Below are 19,102 nucleotides of genomic sequence, written 5' to 3'. Positions count from 1 at the left end.
TAGCCTACGCGTTTCAAACACTGCCTGCGTTCTTATTCATGGCTTGTGAGTGGTACAAACTGGAGCGCTATTGGTTCCTCTAGCTCAAAAAGCTACTATGAAGTTTCAGTGTATCCCCTGTGTTTTGTGAAGTGTGGGTTGGTTGCAATCGATAGATGGAACTGTCCTATATTTACTTTTCCTGTTTGCTAGAAATAAAAAGGCTAAAAACTGAAAATCACAAGAGTCTTCCTCAACACCCTTGTGGCTGATTGTGTATAGGAGAAAGGGTAGATCCAGCGCTGTTGTAATTAAAAAGAAACTATTTCCAAGTTTTAATTGTATCCATTTAAAATAGGATCGATGGCAAAGTAATAATGATGTCCTAGAATGCCAAGAGTGTAGAATTGGGGTAGATAGCCTACGCGTTTCAAACACTGCCTGCGTTCTTATTCATGGCTTGTGAGTGGTACAAACTGGAGCGCTATTGGTTCCTCTAGCTCAAAAAGCTACTATGAAGTTTCAGTGTATCCCCTGTGTTTTGTGAAGTGTGGGTTGGTTGCAATCGATAGATGGAACTGTCCTATATTTACTTTTCCTGTTTGCTAGAAATAAAAAGGCTAAAAACTGAAAATCACAAGAGTCTTCCTCAACACCCTTGTGGCTGATTGTGTATAGGAGAAAGGGTAGATCCAGCGCTGTTGTAATTAAAAAGAAACTATTTCCAAGTTTTAATTGTATCCATTTAAAATAGGATCGATGGCAAAGTAATAATGATGTCCTAGAATGCCAAGAGTGTAGAATTGGGGTAGATAGCCTACGCGTTTCAAACACTGCCTGCGTTCTTATTCATGGCTTGTGAGTGGTACAAACTGGAGCGCTATTGGTTCCTCTAGCTCAAAAAGCTACTAGGAAGTTTCAGTGTATCCCCTGTGTTTTGTGAAGTGTGGGTTGGTTGCAATCGATAGATGGAACTGTCCTATATTTACTTTTCCTGTTTGCTAGAAATAAAAAGGCTAAAAACTGAAAATCACAAGAGTCTTCCTCAACACCCTTGTGGCTGATTGTGTATAGGAGAAAGGGTAGATCCAGCGCTGTTGTAATTAAAAAGAAACTATTTCCAAGTTTTAATTGTATCCATTTAAAATAGGATCGATGGCAAAGTAATAATGATGTCCTAGAATGCCAAGAGTGTAGAATTGGGGTAGATAGCCTACGCGTTTCAAACACTGCCTGCGTTCTTATTCATGGCTTGTGAGTGGTACAAACTGGAGCGCTATTGGTTCCTCTAGCTCAAAAAGCTACTAGGAAGTTTCAGTGTATCCCCTGTGTTTTGTGAAGTGTGGGTTGGTTGCAATCGATAGATGGAACTGTCCTATATTTACTTTTCCTGTTTGCTAGAAATAAAAAGGCTAAAAACTGAAAATCACAAGAGTCTTCCTCAACACCCTTGTGGCTGGTGAGGCAGAAGGAAATATTACAGACTGGTATGAATAGAGCTTGGTCCTAAAATAGTATGATTTGTTATTTATTAGGTGATAGTTTTAAATATTTGAACCTTGTCATTGTGTAATAGGCCCTTTTTTACCACTACAGTTTGTTACTAGCAGTCAATCTGACCATCCTGTTTGATAACAAAGGTTATAGCAAAGAAGGGCATACAGTACTTCTTTCTCGTAACCCTTTAAGGACGCAGTCTATTTTGGCTTTCAAGACTTTCTGTTTCTTCATTACCACATTTCGAGAGCCATAACTTTAATATTTTTCTGTTGACGTAGCCATATGAGGGTTTGATTTTTGCGGGATCAGTATATTTTTCAATGGTACAATTTTGAGGTACCTATAACTCATTGACTAACAGAGTTTTGGTGGAAGAAAAAAAATAGCATCCATTGTTTTCCTTTTCTTTTCCACACTGTTTATTGTATGGTATAAATAACAGTTTAACCCCTTAACACACCTTGACGTAAGTGCACGTCAAGGTGCAGGGGTAGAAGTATTGAGCACGCTCACGCGTTGAGCGCACTCCATACACTGCAGGTGTCAGCTATGTATTACAGCTGACACCCGGCACTAACGACCAGGAACAGTGATCGTGCTGTTCTGGGCCATTTAACCCCTCAAATACTACGGTAAATGCTGGAGTTGGGAGTAGGAGGTTCGGATTATGGAGGATGTTGATAATTAGGTTATTGCCAGTGCATAGTTCATTGTCTGCTTTGCAAAAATGCCAACCACTAATGGTGGCTATTACAAAAGGTTTATATAATTGTGGTTACCACAGACCATTGATAACAAAGTTTCCTAGCTTCTTTGGGATGAATGAGAAGTATTTGTGCAAAACTTGGCATATTTGCCATTGAGGGATATGATAAAGCAGGATGTCAGAGCTGTATAGGCGGTCATAATGTTCGTTACGTAGCTTTCCATGAAACATATATTAGAAACAAGGAAGAGAGTCCAGCACAGCGTATAACGCTGAGCGCTAAGGACCAGTATAGCCAATATTCAACAGCAAAGGTTGGGGAGGTTATACAGCACAAAATGCAAAACACTTACCTATTCGGTGGAGACTTTTTCAGAGTTATGCAAGGACTATGATCGGCATCATTGGTATGTTTACACTTGTTTCCACATTAGCTATCTAGCAATGTTAGCGGTTTGGGGTGGGGTCAAAACTTCTGAAAGACTCGCTTTATAGTAACTTCAAAGTAGATCTCTGTCTTAAAATATAGAGGCATGACACAGAGGGAAAAAATATTGTTAAAACCATTATCTTTGCTGAGAACAGTTGATGTGAGTTATAGTCACTGGTGTAATGTACTATCCTATTAGTCTTACTTGCTTTCCTAGGCACTGGGATTATGCGTTCAGTAAAAAGCATGTCGACTATAAAGACCTTGTTGTGAAATCAAGCAACATTAACTCATTAAGTCAATAATTCATGGGCTCTTTTATCTAAAGTGGCAACATCACACCATCAATTCACAAAACAACCACTTCTTTGAAGTGTATGTGATGATAATAATGGATTTTCGAACAATACACACACACAGCAAGGTCGCTGTGCACAGATGCAGTGCGGACACCGTGCTATGACCTAGGTCAGCAAAACAAGCTTTATTATTGAACCTAATTATGAACTATCAAGACAATGGTCTTGACTAAACTGTATCCTCTGGGATTATTAAGAAACCATTGAGATGTTTTTGTTTCAGATCTGCTGCTATAAGCAATACCGTTTGTGTAAAGCCATTTGGCTTTCACGAAACCATTATATAATTGATTGCAATGAGAGCGTTGCATTATATCAATAACCTAATTACTGATATTTTATTTGCAACACTAAATGTCATTTACAGAGCACATGTAGTGAGTAGATTTAATAGACTTCTGAGCACAGCTTGTCATTTATACATTATGTCGTACATATGATACACTAAACATAATTAAGGCTTTAATGGATATTAAATAAATGATATCAATAAAACATGTGATATCCACTCCTTTATTCAAGTTTGAGAGAAAACTGCCATGCTAAATTGCTAGGATTCTGCAGAATTATAGCATAATAGAGAATTTTGGTCATATTTATGTCATGTACCCAGATCCGGATTTACATCTCAGGAGCCTGTAGGCATAGATTCTCTGAAGCCTTAGACTCCACCCATCAAGTAGGCCACACCTTATAGCGGATCAGTTAGATATATATGCTGCCCAGTCTGAGGGCAGCATAAAGAAGTGACAGACCTGCTGATTTCAGCGTGCTGTCACTTATTAGTTAATGCTAAATAGTATTGAGAATTTCGAACTTATACTTGCAGCGGTCAACGTATATTCATATAGTTATGCTTTCTCCCCCCTCCAGCCACCGTGCATAGTGAGATATTGTCAATCAGAGGCTGGAGGCCAGGGTGTGAGGCAGGGCCAGCATCAGCACCTGGCAACCCCAGGCAAGTTTGTTTTTTTGAGGGCCGTGTGTAGAGGAAAAGCCTGGGCTTCCTCCTTGCCATGCTATTAAAAGCGCTGCTCTGCTCACCCTTAGACAATATGGGCTGGCCACCGGGTGCCCACACTCGAGAATTACCTATACGCACAAGCCCATTGTTCATATAGGTAAATCCAGTCCAACCTGTGCCTGTCTTGTAAATGTCTAATGGTGCATCTATACATATTTCCTGCAGTTCAAAAGTTTTTGCATTTTGTAATTTACCTAAATTCTGCTTTCTTAGTTGACAAAAGCAAACATTTTAGGAGTAAAATCAAAGAAAGAAGTCGAAAGAGAATAACTTTAGGTAAAACTGACATAGAGTAGGACTGGAGCTGGTTCGGTACATTAGATAGCTGTTGATGACAACTGTCCCCCAAAACATTTATATTAAGATGCACTTATGGCTCTTTGGAATGTGCATGTTTTTTATTAATAGAACAAGTAAATGTGTCTTCTGTTCATTCAACACCACTGGCTTTTTCTTATCTTCATGGATCTGACAAGTCAAAATCCATCCTTTTCTCCCAACAGCACACAGACCGTCTACTGGGCTCCACAGGCATTAGCTTTTTAGAGGATTGAATTGAAATCTAAAAATTGTCAAAGTTAGTTCGGCAAATCAGAAAACAAAAAAGGTGGGAGGGAGGTATGGGGGGGTGTTGCTTTTATTAAAATATGCTTTCCATAGGGGGAAGGGGGGATGGAGGAGGTTAAATTGGGGAAAAAAATTCTGAGCCGTGGACTATGTTCTCCTCCTAATGTTGTTAAGATTTTCTTAAATGTGTATTTTGATAGCCTAGCCCAATCTGAGGGACTGCACCCTCAAACTCAGTTTCTAGAGACTGAACGGTCTTCTGACCACACTACTTATTGTTACGCTAAGTGGTAGTTTTTTTTACCTCCCACCCGAATCCACTTTCTTGACATGATAACATTTGTTCTTCTGTTTCTCTCTCTTCTTTTATTCTTTTATTTCTTTCTCTTTCCCCCTCCTTCACTCCCCCTCCTTCCCCTCCCTTCTCCCCACTCCTTTGCCTGGACCGCCCCGTATAGTCTAGTTACACATTGTAAACGTTCTAATGGCTGACATATCGAGACCCGCAATGTTTAATGTCATCTCTCACAATGTCCAAGGCTTCAATTCACCATCAAAACGCTGCAAGGCATTCCTTTAATTATAAATTCATTCATACAGATCTTTTGTTTCGACAGGAGACCTACTTCTCTGCAGATTCTGTACCTCGATACTTTCACAAGGCGACCCCACAGAGCCATCTTGCATGTGCTAACACGACACATAGAGGGGTTGGTATATGGTTTGCCAGATCTGTATCCTTTAAAGTATCGACTGAATTTAAGGACCCGGAAGGACGATATATTCTTCTTTCGAGTACCTTACACGACTCCCCCATTACATTTATTAACTACTATGCCCCAACTCCATTCAACTCCAGTTCTTCAGACATATGTGGCGAAAGTTACAATCATTGATACATTGCCCGCTTATTCTTGGGCGAGACTCTAATATTGCTTTAGATGCTTCATTGGATAAATCGAGCATGACCTTAGATGGCCAACTATCCCCTTCACCAGCTAGTCTGACGGTGGCTCGTTTTTCCACTCAACTTATATGATAGATATTTGGCGGGAATGCAACCCTACCACTCGGGACTATACATACTTCTCACCGGCTCATAAAATTCACACCCGCACAGATCACCTCTGTATCTCCTCTTGCATCATTCCAGGGGTGCATGACACCCGTATATGCCCTGGTCAAATCATGATCCTATCCAACTTCGCTTATGGAATCTATGTGAGAAATTCCCATCCAACTTTGCTTACGGAATCTACGGTGAAGGAAATAAGTATTTGATCCCTTGCTGATTTTGTAAGTTGGCTCACTGTCAAAGACATGAGCAGTCTAGAATTTTTAGGCTAGGTAAATTTTACCAGTGAAAGATAGATTATATTTAAAAAAAAACAGAAAATCACATTGTCAAAATTATATATATATTTATTTGCATTGTGCACAGAGAAATAAGTATTTGATCCCTTTGGCAAACAAGACTTAATACTTGGTGGAAAAAACCCTTGTTGGCAAGCACAGCAGTCAGACGTTTTTTTGTAGTTGATGATGAGGTTTGCACACATGTTAGATGGAATTTTGGCCCACTCCTCTTTGCAGATCATCTGTAAATCATTAAGATTTCGAGGCTGTTGCTTGGCAACTCGGATCTTCTGCTCCCTCCATAAGTTTTCGATGGGATTAAGGTCTGGAGACTGGCTAGGCCACTCCATGACCTAAATGTGCTTCTTTTTGAGCCACTCCTTTGTGGCCTTGGCTGTATGTTTCGGGTCATTGTCGTGCTGGAAGACCCAGCCACGAGCCATTTTTAATGTCCTGGTGGAGGGAAGGAGGTTGTCACTCAGGATTTGAAGGTACATGGCTCCATCCATTCTCCCATTGATGCGGTGAAGTAGTCCTGTACCCTTAGCAGAGAAACACCCCCAAAACATAATGTTTTCACCTCCATGCTTGACAGTGGGGATGGTGTTCTTTGGGTCATAGGCAGCATTTCTCTTCCTCCAAACACGGCGAATTGAGTTAATGCCAAAGAGCTCAATTTTAGTCTCATCTGACCACAGCACCTTCTCCCAATCACTCTCAGAATCATCCAGATGTTCATTTGCAAACTTCAGATGGGCCTGTACATGTGCCTTCTTGAGCAGGGGGACCTTGCGGGCACTGCAGGATTTTAATCCATTACGGCGTAATGTGTTACCAATGGTTTTCTTGGTGACTGTGGTCCCAGCTGCCTTGAGATCATTAACAAGTTCCCCCCGTGTAGTTTTCGGCTGAGCTCTCACCTTCCTCAGGATCAATGATACCCCACGAGGTAAAATTTTGCATGGAGCCCCAGATCGATGTCGATTGACAGTCATTTTGTATGTCTTCCATTTTCTTACTATTGCGCCAACAGTTGTCTCCTTCTCACCCAGCGTCTTACTTATGGTTTTGTAGCCCATTCCAGCCTTGTGCAGGTCTATGATCTTGTCCCTGACATCCTTAGAAAGCTCTTTGGTCTTGCCCATGTTGTAGAGGTTAGAATCAGACTGATTAATTGAGTCTGTGGACAGGAGTCTTTTATACAGGTAACCATTTAAGACAGCTGTCTTTAATGCAGGCACCAAGTTGATTTGGAGCGTGTAACTGGTCTGGAGGAGGCTGAACTCTTAATGGTTGGTAGGGGATCAAATACTTATTTCTCTGTGCACAATGCAAATAAATATATATAATTTTGACAATGTGATTTTCTTTTTTTTTTAAATATAATCTATCTCTCACTGGTAAAATTAACCTAGCCTAAAAATTCTAGACTGTTCATGTCTTTGACAGTGGGCAAACTTATAAAATCAACAAGGGATCAAATACTTATTTCCTTCACTGTATGTATATATATATATATATATATATATATATACATATCTATACATATACATATCTATATATATATATATATATATATATATATATATATCTATATATATATATAACACAAACAAGAAAGAAAAAAAGGTACGGTAAACCGCAGCTAATAACCGATAGTATAACAGCGTAATCAGCAAAAAAAAAAGATCACAGGTAATCCGGGGGTAATTACGGGTAATCTTGGATGATTTCGGGTAATCTAGGGGTGATTACGGACAATCTGTGGGTGATTACGAGTAATCTACGAACACAGGTGAATATGTGGTCTTTCACAGTATAAAACAGCACAAGATTATCTCTCGCTCCTCTCACAAAACAACTACAGTGAGAGCAGGTAAAGAAACAGAACAAATTCTGTGCTGTATTTACTAAATATGTGACTATGTTCACTGTGATAGGTATATCATGGTCCCTGATAAGTATAATGGTCCCTGATCAGTTACTGTTTACAGGCAGACTGTGCGTGCGCCATTTTCTTTTTTCCCGGCGGAGCGGTGACGATCAGTGGCAGCGGGGTCCTAACACGGTTTTTTATTTTCTTTCACCAAACATTCATGGTGAGAGGAGATAAAAAGCTTCTATTCACTTCACACATCATTGTAACAAAATCAGCAAGGGATCAAATACTTATTTCCTTCACTGTATGTGAGAAATTACCAGTCTTTATTTGGCGACTTAATGAATCTTTACTAACAGATCCTATTATAGCCAAACATATCCAAGATTAAATCGAGTCCTACTTCCTCCTTAACAAACTTGAAGATACATCTCCAATAATTAACTGGGAAGCACATAAAGCCACACTTCGGGGTAAAATTATTAAGATTGCCACACAACGAAAAAAGGGTCCAAACTGGCATTACAGTAGAAGGAAAGCAAGTTTGCCTCTTTAACTACACAATATAAAACTTCCCCGACCTACGTGACTAGGCGGAAACTTGAGGAGGCTAGAACTGACCTTAATCTCTCTCTGACTATCTGAGCCAAAAAGAGTCTGAGATAATTACGCCATTGTTTCTTTTCTCTGCGAGATGAACCCGGTACCCTCCTGGCCTGCCGTCTCTCCCCTCGATTTTACAATACGACATTACCCAAATTGTGGTTACATGATGGATCCCTATCCCAAAACCTGCAAAAGATTCTAAAAATACTAGCAACATGTTTGAACACATTTATTTCAGCTTATATACACAAAGATCAAGCTGGTTTTATCCCACATAGACAAACATGCAACCAGACCAGATGAGCAAAAGACATTATTACAACAGCACATTCAGGATGGGATGGGAAGGGTACTCGCCAGGGTATGTCTTTGAGCCTTGATCTCAAGAAGGCCTTTGATTCGCACTCCTGGGACTACTTGTTTTACATACTTACCCATATTGGATAACTTTCTTAACCTGTTACAGGGATTGTACTCCTCTCCCAAAGCACAATATGTACCAAGGGATTCCTATCCAATTTATTTCATATTAAAAGAGGAACACGCCAGGGATGCCCACTCTCCTCAACCCTGTTCGCAATAGCAATGGAACTGCTGGCGAACCTTATAAGACAGAATCAGAACATAAAAAGCGTAGCAGTAGGTGCAATTGAACATAAATTTGCGCTACTTGCAGATGACATCCTGATGTTTCTTTCGTCTCCTCTCACTTTATTACCCAATTTATTTCATACTTTAGACCATTTCAGTAAATTATCTGGGTTAACAGTAAATAACCACATGTCTGTGGCATTGAATTTATTATTACTTGATAGATTGATCTAGTTCGGGGAGGAAAAAAGAGAGAACAACTCCTAGAAGAGGCGCTCCTGTGTCCGTGGTGTATATCCGGATGCTTCAAGCAGGTGAAGATGACTCAGGTGAGATAAAAGTGCAATGTTTATTCTTTTTTATAAAACCCCTAAGCATAGGGGGTAAAAACAGGAATACAGTGTAACGCGTTTCGACCCCGAACTAGGGTCTTTATCAGGCATAAATGACAACTTCATAAAGCATGGTTTATATATGTTAGTCCATGCTTAATGACATGAGGGTCAAACAGTAAATGTCGAGGTTCAAATAGGGAGGTGTTAAGCCTTCTTCGCACACGGACTACAGAGTGCAACTTTATATTTCAAGAAGTAAAGCTTACATCAGTATATTTACTTGTTTTGATATTTACGGTGGTTAGTGAAATTTACTTGAAGTACATGTGTTGAACTTCGAACCATTATGTTCATTACGCAGTGAAATTTTCCAGATGCCGGAGCCGAGAGTAATTTGCATGCTCAATCCCTGTGTCAAGACATAAAACATAAAAGATATATGCTGCTTGATAACGCAAACATAATTTCTAAAGAAAGAACTCATATGTTACAGAAGTGTCGCCTTGAGGATCAAAGAACGAAGGATGCTTGCTGGCTGAAGCACTACATTACATCAAGAAAAAGGACCTTATAGTTTATTTTTCCACCTCATGGTTTATCCTATGTGTTACAGGTATATAGATTCCTGGTTAATAACTATGAATATTTAACAAAAAGGGAACCTAGCCTGATTGTTTACAAATGGATATCCTACAGAACGACCAGAGTGCTGGCTAGCCTGGGGCATAACCTATGGACAACAACTGTGGGAGCTGCTTTGGGCTGGGTATTATCTCACCTAGAGTGGTTTATTCAAACCTGAGATGTTATATTTAAGAGAACGGCTGGGGCCAAATACTGCACAAAGGTAGGGCAAGTTTGTGATGTGTAGAAAACAAATAGCTAAATTGCTAATTTATATTTTATTTCGAGTGACTTGGAGTAGAGTATTTGGAACAGTTCATTCCTGAGAATGTTCTAGGTTGTCGGAAGCTGATAGTATTTAAACAATTTCAATATTTTCATTTAAGCCATCCGGGGTGAGGGTTTGGTAGTTTAAATATCCAATAAGCCTCACGCTTGTTTAACAGGCTTATTCGGTTGTGCATGTTTTTTGGAATCTGCTCTATTGGAGAGATTTTGATGCTTGAAAAATAGGAATTATGGATTCTTAATAGGTGTCTAGAGAGACTGTGTTTCAAAAAAACCTCTTTTGGTGTTAAATCTTTGTCCATTTAATCTAGGTACATCTAAGCGGTTGCGTGGTTCTTCCTATGTATTGGATGCCGCAAGTGCATTCTATCATGTATACGACATGATCAGAGCTGCCGTTTAGGAAGGATTTAATAGGAAATTCTTCTTTTGTAGTGTTGGATTTAAAGGTTTTCCTCCCAAAGGTAATGCTAGTGCAGCATAGACATTTATTTTTGCCGCATTTGAAAATGCTAACAGTAGAAAGGAAAATACTGGTCAATGTAATAGGTGCTATGGTTTTAAGTCTACTAGGTGCAACAATGTTTTGTTGAGTCATTATGCAGGATACCCCAATGTTTGTTTAAAATGTTTCTTATTGTCCCGCTTCCTGTATTGTAAGTAGTGATAAAATTGTCCGAGCAAGGTTTTATTTCCGTTGGGGTGTCTGTTGTTTCTTCTCTTGTGATATTGCCAGATTCTTTTTAAACGCACTAGTTATTATTTTTCCGGGATAGCCTTTTTCCCTAAATCTTCTATTTAAAATCATAGCTTGGTCCTTATAGGTAGATGTTAGGGAGCAATTCCTCCTAACTCCTCTATATTGACTAAATAGGATGTTAAAGAGGCTCTCTGTCACCACATTATAAGTGCCCTATCTCCTACATAAGTAGATCGGCGCTGTAATGTAGGTGACAGTAATGCTTTTTATTTAAAAAAAACTATCTGCATGTCTATTCACAATCTCTGCACTTCGTTACTGTTTCTGTGGTAGTTACAGCAGAGCAAGCGTAATCTCGTTGGAACCTGTCATCTACAGCGTAATCTCGCGAGATTACGCTTGCTCTGCTGTAAATAGCACAGAAACAGTAACGAAGTGCTGAGATTGTGAATAGATATCCCGTGGAATGTCTATTCACTGTCTAAACACTTCAGTATCATTAATGTGTTAGTATAAGACAGCACATAGTGATTCAAAAGGATCCCCATGCGCAGACTAAATGAATGGAGAAGAGTGCATGACGCTGATTGGTCAGCGTCATACACTCCTCTGTACAACGCCCACTTGGTCTAAAGTAAAAACACGGGGGGACGGAGCTTGACCGCGAGCAGTGAAGGTGGCCTGAGACGGAGCTCCCGCGGTAACCCGACTGACCTGAGCTCATAGCACGGCAAGACACGGCAGAATGGTGCGGACCAGGAAGGATAAGGGCAGGGAACCCTCAGGCACCCCGAAACCGGGGAAAAACCAAGCAGATCTGCACAGATTTTTAAAGGAAACTATGGAGCGCTCCCCGGCGCGAAAATCCAAGCAGCATGCAGCCATGAGGCTACAGAGGATTCAGGCGTCGGCAGCACAGGAGATCAATCGGAGGCTGGGGGTGAGTCTACTTATGTCCCTATGTCTTGGGGATTTGTAAAGCGAGTCCTCTTTAAAGCCCTGGGCCCATTAGCAAAAGACCTTGCTGAAATAAAAGCAGATCTGACACATATAGGAGACAGGGTGGACACGCTGGAAACCACAGATACTGAGGTGGTCAAGTTTGGAGAAGCTGTACAAGAGACTTTACATGTTCAACATGATCACATTAACATGGCTTTATTGCATGCGGAAGATCAGGAAAATAGAAGCCGCTGCAAAAATATTAGGATACGCGGCCTTCCGGAATCCATCTCACATGAGGCCCTACCTACAGCAGCTCGGGAGATTTTTGTATCTAAGAGAGAGCAGCGCCAATTCAAATTGAGCGTATACATAGGGCACTGAGGGCTAAACCACGCTCTCAGGATCCGCCTAGAGATGTAATATGTGGTCTGCTCAGCTATGTGGATACAGCTGCACTTCTGAAACAAGCAAGGTCCCCAGATGGCGTTCGTTATGAGGGAACTTCTATTCATCTTTTTCAAGACCTGGCTTCTTCGACCCTCGCTAAACGGCGCATATTGAAGCCATTATTGGATAAGTTGCAGGCTAACAACATCCCGTTCCGTTGGCTATACCCTTTTGGAGTGGCGATACATAAACAGGATAAGCACATTGTGATTAGGAAACCTGAGGATCTACATGCTGCCTGGGACTTGCTCGGACTTCCACCTATGGATATTCCCTCGTGGCTTCCGTTGGCTTACGTGCCGAAGATTCCGTCTTTACATGAGACTGAACCCTGGACTAGGGTGTCTGGATTTCGCACACCGTCGGGGAGGAAAACTACCCCTATCACCCAAAGAAGGGACTCCAACTGAGGATCCCAGGCTGTAACTCTGTACTTATGTATTTGCATAACTCTTTGCACTAACGATTGGCTTCCCTTTCAGTGTTCCTGGTTCATATATGGGATGGAAAGGGTTTTTATAGCCATCTTTGCTCGGTTATCAGCTGAGTACGGCTGGTGCTCCGGTCCTCACTTATGTCGGTATTAAGCTCTGAATATGCACATGAAGTGTCTTGTTAGTTTTATGTCAGCTATATAAAAAGCTGCTTGGGTGGGGTTGGGTTGTTGTGGCTCGAGGTCAATCTCATAAGTTTTACCATGACCCCCCTGGCCTTTTCTTATAAGGATAATTTTCCTTATATTAGGGTGAAGCTGCAGGTTCTTGTAGCTGATAGAATTTCACTCTCATACCGAGTTCTTGGTTTATTCCAGTACGGAATATGGTTGTTTACTATTTTATTATTTTTCTGTTCTTCTTGTTATGTCATGTGGTATAAAAAGTTCCTGAGGTGGATCTATGATAGATATGGCGGAACTTAAGATTGTGTCTCACAATGTGAGGGGTCTCAATGTCCCACAAAAGCGTAGTCAAGTTATTAGAATGTGGAAAAAGCAGGCGGCACAAGGGGTCCTTTTACAAGAGACACATTTCAAACGTTCACATATCCCCACCATCTCCTCCAGAGATTTTAACTTATGGTTCCACTGCCCATATTGGTCGGCTGCTAGAGGGGTTAGCATAGCCATACATAACGGTATTCCATTTTCGCTATTACTAAAAATAGAGGATTTGGAGGGTAGATATTTGTTCATAAAAGGGAAGATTGGTAATACTGTATATACCTTTGCAAATTTGTATGCCCCTAATGCTGGGCAGTCTTCCTGGCTTATTCGTACATTGAACATCTTGAGGGATTTTTCTGAAGGGATTTTAGTGTTGGGAGGAGACTTGAATCTACCGCTTAACCCGATTTTAGATACCACAGGATCTCAACACACCTCGTACAAGAAGCTTGTGCAACTGAATAAGGTTTTACATTCCCTGCATTTAACAGATATCTGGAGATTACTACACCCACTAGATAAAGATTATTCATATTTTTCGCCTACTCACAATACATATCACAGACTGGATTACATTTTTCTGTCGCAGAAATACACTTCATTGGTCCGAACGGCGGACATAGGACATAATTTATTATCAGACCATGCCCCGATCTCGGTGACTCTCAGTTTAACGGGCATTCCTAAGGGCAATTGGTGTTGGAAATTGAATGATACTCTTATTGCAGACACGATTAATGCTCAAATTGTAAATTTCTTCCATATTAAAGAGAGCCTAATGTTTGGGGCCAGAAGATCAGGTTCGCTTCCGTCTCCTTTCTCCAATATTTTCTATTCCCGGACCTCTCAGCTGCAACTCTTCAAGCCCGTAGGGAGTATTCTCAAGTTACGAAAATCTCGCGTGACGAGGGTATAAGGTATAAATGGGGTTTCCCGACAAAATTGCTGATAACACATAACGGAACTTTCGTCACTGCTACGTCTGTGTAAGAAGGAATAGCCCTGTTACAGAAATGGAACATTCCTCTACCTGGAAATGTTCACAGAGTTGGGTAGGCTAACTTTCCTTCCACACTTCCTTTGGAATGGAAGTCAGTGAGCATTCGGCATCATACGACCTGATACTTTATGTATATGTTGTTTTCATGCTAAGATTAATATGGTATCAATACATCTTGCATTTGGTTAACTTATTTTTCTTTCTCTTTTTCTTGATATTACTATTTGAGCAAATTGTGCTATCGGTTCTTTTTTAGTAATTTTTTTTTTCTCTTCCCCAAAGAGAATGCAGTGCGGAATTCGCACTATGATTGTTCTCAACCTATTCTTATTTCTTTTTTATTATTACTTTTCTTTTTTTTTTCTGTCTCTTTAGTATGTACTCTCTTGTACATGATTTATCTATATAATCTATTTCCTCAGAAAATTATCTTATTTAAGGTCTTTCTTAAAAATAAAGGTACTGACTTCAGAACTTTAGGGCTAGTAGGGATTTTTTTGGCGCCTATCTGTTAATGCTTTTTAACCTGTAGACATGGTATTAAAATTTTCTTCAATTAATGTTAGGGGCCTTAACAGCCCTTATAAGAGAAGTCTGTTGTGGCGGGAAGCTAAGGCTCTAAAATGTGACGTTTTATTGGTGCAAGAAACCCATTTTCAGGCGGAGAAAATTCCGAAGTGTTCAAACAAATATTTTCCACACATTTTTACATCTTCATGTATGGTTAAACGTAAACGTAAGGGGGTTATGATTGCTATTAAAAATTCAGTTGCTTTTACATTTAAATCACTTATAAGTGATCCCCAAGGAAGATATTTGGGACTAATATGTGAAATTAATAATATACTGTATACTATTGTTAATGTTTACTTTCCAAACAAACGCCAACATCATTATTTGGTTACCATGTTATCTAAAATTAAAACCGCAACACAAGGCATGCTGGTTGTAGGTGGAGATTTTAATATGATTATTGACCCAGATATAGATTGTACCACTAAAAGCAGACAAGCTTTCCCTTTTGCTTCGACCTTGGTGGAGGAAGGTCTGTTCGATGTGTGGAGATGTCAACATGGGGGGGGAGAGGGACTATACCTTCTTTTCTCCCCCACATGGTTCTTATTCCAGGATTGACTTGTTTTTGGTAAATAACAGGGCACTATTACAATCTAAAGCTTCGGAAATCGGACAGATAACCTGGTCTGATCATGCACCAATTTAGCTTTACATAGAGGAAAAAAATGTATTTTTCCTATCCGTCACAATGGCGTTTGAATGACTATATACTCCACCACCCTGATCATGCTACGAAATTGTCTAAAGAATTGTCTTTTTTTCTTTGAAGTAAATGTGGGCTCAGTTTCTTGCCCCTTTATGGTTTGGAATGCACATAAAGCATTTATGAGAGGGTTGTTAATCAAAGCTTGCTCTCAGGCTAAGAGAAAAAGAGATAATTAAATGTTTAATATTAATAAGAAGATAACAGTTATAAATGATAAAAACAAAGCTACACCCACACCGGCATACTCTTCTGAACTGAGGTCTTTGCGTTTGTCACTGCAGTCACTGTTGGCAACTCAACATGATATCCATCTTAAACGTTTACAAATGAATACCTATGTACATAATAATAGAGCTGGCGCCTTTTTGGCTAAAAGGATTAAGCAGCTTACCCCACGTTCCCGTCTTACTCACCTTATTGACACCCAGGGTAACAAAATAATAGATCCTAGGCTGATAGCTGATTGGTTTAGAGATTATTATAACACTCTTTATAATTTACATATGGACGATAATACTTATCAGCCTTCACAGTCGGAAATTGCGGATTTTTTCCTTTCAGTTACACTGCCCAAGATTTCTCAGTCTCAACTCGCAGCCATATCGGCTCCCTTCACTGAACTCGAGGTACTTAAAGCAATATCATCGCTTAAACTTCTTAAATCTCCAGGTCCGGATGGATAGACGAATAACTACTATAGAGAATACTCACAGATACTAGCTCCTCATTTAATGCAGATATTTAATAAAGCAGCAGAAGAGGGTGCTTTCCCTAAAGAAATGCTCTTGGCCACGGTAGTTATGCTCCCCAAGTCAGACAAAGACCCTACAGTACCAGCTAACTTTAGACCAATTTCTCTTTTAAATACAGACATTAAAATATATGCAAAAATGCTTTCACAAAGATTGTATTATATTATCCCTCAACTGATTAACCCAGACCAGGTTGGGTTTGTGGCGGGACATCAGGTCTCTGATAGAATTCGGCGGTTTATGAATCTGATCTAGTGTGTGGAGACCTCAAGAACGCCTTCTCTGCTTCTTTCCTTAGACGCAGAGAAGGCTTTCGATAGAGTACATTGGGGTTACCTGTCACAACTTTTTGAACATTTTGGCCTTAAGGGACGCATAAAATCGTCAATATTGGCACTATATTCGTCCCCTTCGGCAAGAGTTTTTTCCGCTGGGTTTCTCTCTGAACCTTTTTTAATAAGGAACGGCACCCGTCAAGGCTGTCCACTTTCCCCAATTGTGTTTGCCCTAGCAATGGAACCCCTAGCAGAAGCAATAAGAATTAATATAAAAATTCAGGGCATCAAAGTAGGGACTAAAATCCACAAAGTTGGTCTTTATGCTGACGATGTGCTTTTGGTGATCTCCAATCCCTTCAATTCTCTACCTGCTATTGAAAATACGATTTCTCAATTTAATAAAATTTCATATTACAAGGTTAACTCAAATAAGTCTAAAATGATGGGGATTGGATTGGATCAGGCTACGAAAATTGCTTTAATTGCATGTTTCCCTTTTGAGTGGAGTGAAGAGAGTATTACATATCTAGGTACCTTTATTACAAGTTCGAGCTCGACTTTATTTACAAAGAATTACCATCCGCTTTTACTTAAGGTATCAAAACTAGCGGAGAGCTTCTCCATACCAATGATATCTTGGGCTGGAAAAATTGCTATTGTTAAAATGATGATCTTGCCTATAATACTATATGTATTCCGTACAGTGACTATTCCACTTCCCATTAATTATCTCTCGAAACTTCAAAAGTTACTTACGGATTTCATATGGGCTGGTAAAAAACCTAGGATTCGATTTTCTACCATGTCCCGTTCTTGGTCTTTAGGGGGGATGGGGGTACCAGATATTAGGCGATATTTTCATTCTACGGTTCTTAGTCAGATTCATCATTGGTGGGGTAGACATAACGAACTTAAATGGGTGGAAATTGAGAGGGCTACAACGGGGGCTCACTTAATTTCTCTTTTGTCATTAGATCATTCTAATCGCCCGTATAGGTACACAAACATGCTTTCTATTGTTGCCTCTATAGCCTCTTGGCAATATTTGATTTCACATACGCCTAAGTCTGAATGTCACCCCCTTTGGTTACTATCCCTTCGGTATCTTTCTTCCTTTACACCGGAATTAAATGTACTAAAATGGGAGGCAGCTGGGGTTGAAACGATCGGTTCCCTCTACGACTCAAAGGGAATGCTGCCTTTTAACAAATTGGTTGAAACATATGGTATACCCACTCATGATTTGTACAAATATTTTCAGATCCGTCACATCCTAAACAGAAGAAATTTAGATGGACTACTATTCCCAAGAAGCGCTTTTGTGGCTTTCAACTCGGCTGCGCCTAAAATGAAGTGCATTTCATGGTTTTATTCTACAATTTCTAATGTTCAGAGATTAGCTAAACCAGGGTATTTGCTTAAATGGGAGGCTGTAAAGGATCTGCCAGACACAACTTCTGTGTCGACGCCCATATGTAATCAGTCTGCACCTGCTTCTATGTCTGTGAGACTGACTCCATCTTCCACAACCCAGGATGGCAGGCTTAGGAGTGGGAGAGCCTATCACAGCCTGGCCAGACGGAGCTAGCTCCCGCCCTCTGTCTATTTATACCTGCCTTTCCTGTTCCTCGTTTGCTTGTGATTCTTCTCTGTTTGTTTCCTGGCCCTGCTGCAGCTTCTTGAACTACTGATCCTCTGCTTGTGATTGACCTTGGCTTTTCTGACCACTCTTCTGCTCTTCTGCGTTTTTGTACCTCGCTCATCTCCTGGTTTGACTCGGCTCGTTCACCTTGCTTGTTGCTCACGGTGTTCCCGTGGGCAATTTCCCCATTTCCCTGGCTTCTTTGTACCCTTGTCTGTTTTTCTGTCGTACACCTATTGAGTGTAGGGACCGTCGCCCAGTTGTACCCCATCGCCTAGGGCGGGTCGTTGCAAGTAGGCAGGGACTGAGTGGCGGGTAGATTAGGGCTCACTTGTCTGTTTCCCTACCCCAACATTACAGAGGCAGAACTGAATATGGTTATCACCTTAGCAGAATGGCACCAGGCGATGAATTGGGTCCCCAAAATTTCAAAGGGAGAGAGTCACAGAGAAATAGCACATAAAATATTGCTTAGATGGTATAGAACTCCAACATTGTTGAATAAATTTAACCCTTCTTACTCTCCTCTTTGTTGGAGGAATTGTGGCATCTTAGGCGATTACATGCATGTGTGGTGGTACTGTCCTTTAGTTTTTAACTTTTGGGAAACTACTTTTGCTTTTTTGTCCAGCATTCTACAGTATAGAGTTCGTCCCTCCCCTGCATTGGCTTTGTGTTTTGTTGGTCTTGTTGACATTCCTAGAGACTTAAGGTGTATAACAGGGCATGTCATTCTGGCAGCTAGATTGTTGATAGCCAGGTCTTGGAAATCTTCAGACCCCATTACGATCATCGAATTAATTAACCTCATCCAATTTGACTATACTATGGAAAAAATGGTAGCAGTTCGCTCTAACTCATACGGGAAA

Source organism: Rhinoderma darwinii, chromosome 3 (genome assembly GCF_050947455.1).
Source record: "Rhinoderma darwinii isolate aRhiDar2 chromosome 3, aRhiDar2.hap1, whole genome shotgun sequence".
Classification (NCBI taxonomy): domain Eukaryota; kingdom Metazoa; phylum Chordata; class Amphibia; order Anura; family Rhinodermatidae; genus Rhinoderma; species Rhinoderma darwinii.
The sequence above is the reverse complement of the archived record's forward strand: the minus strand, read 5'-3'. Positions refer to the sequence as shown.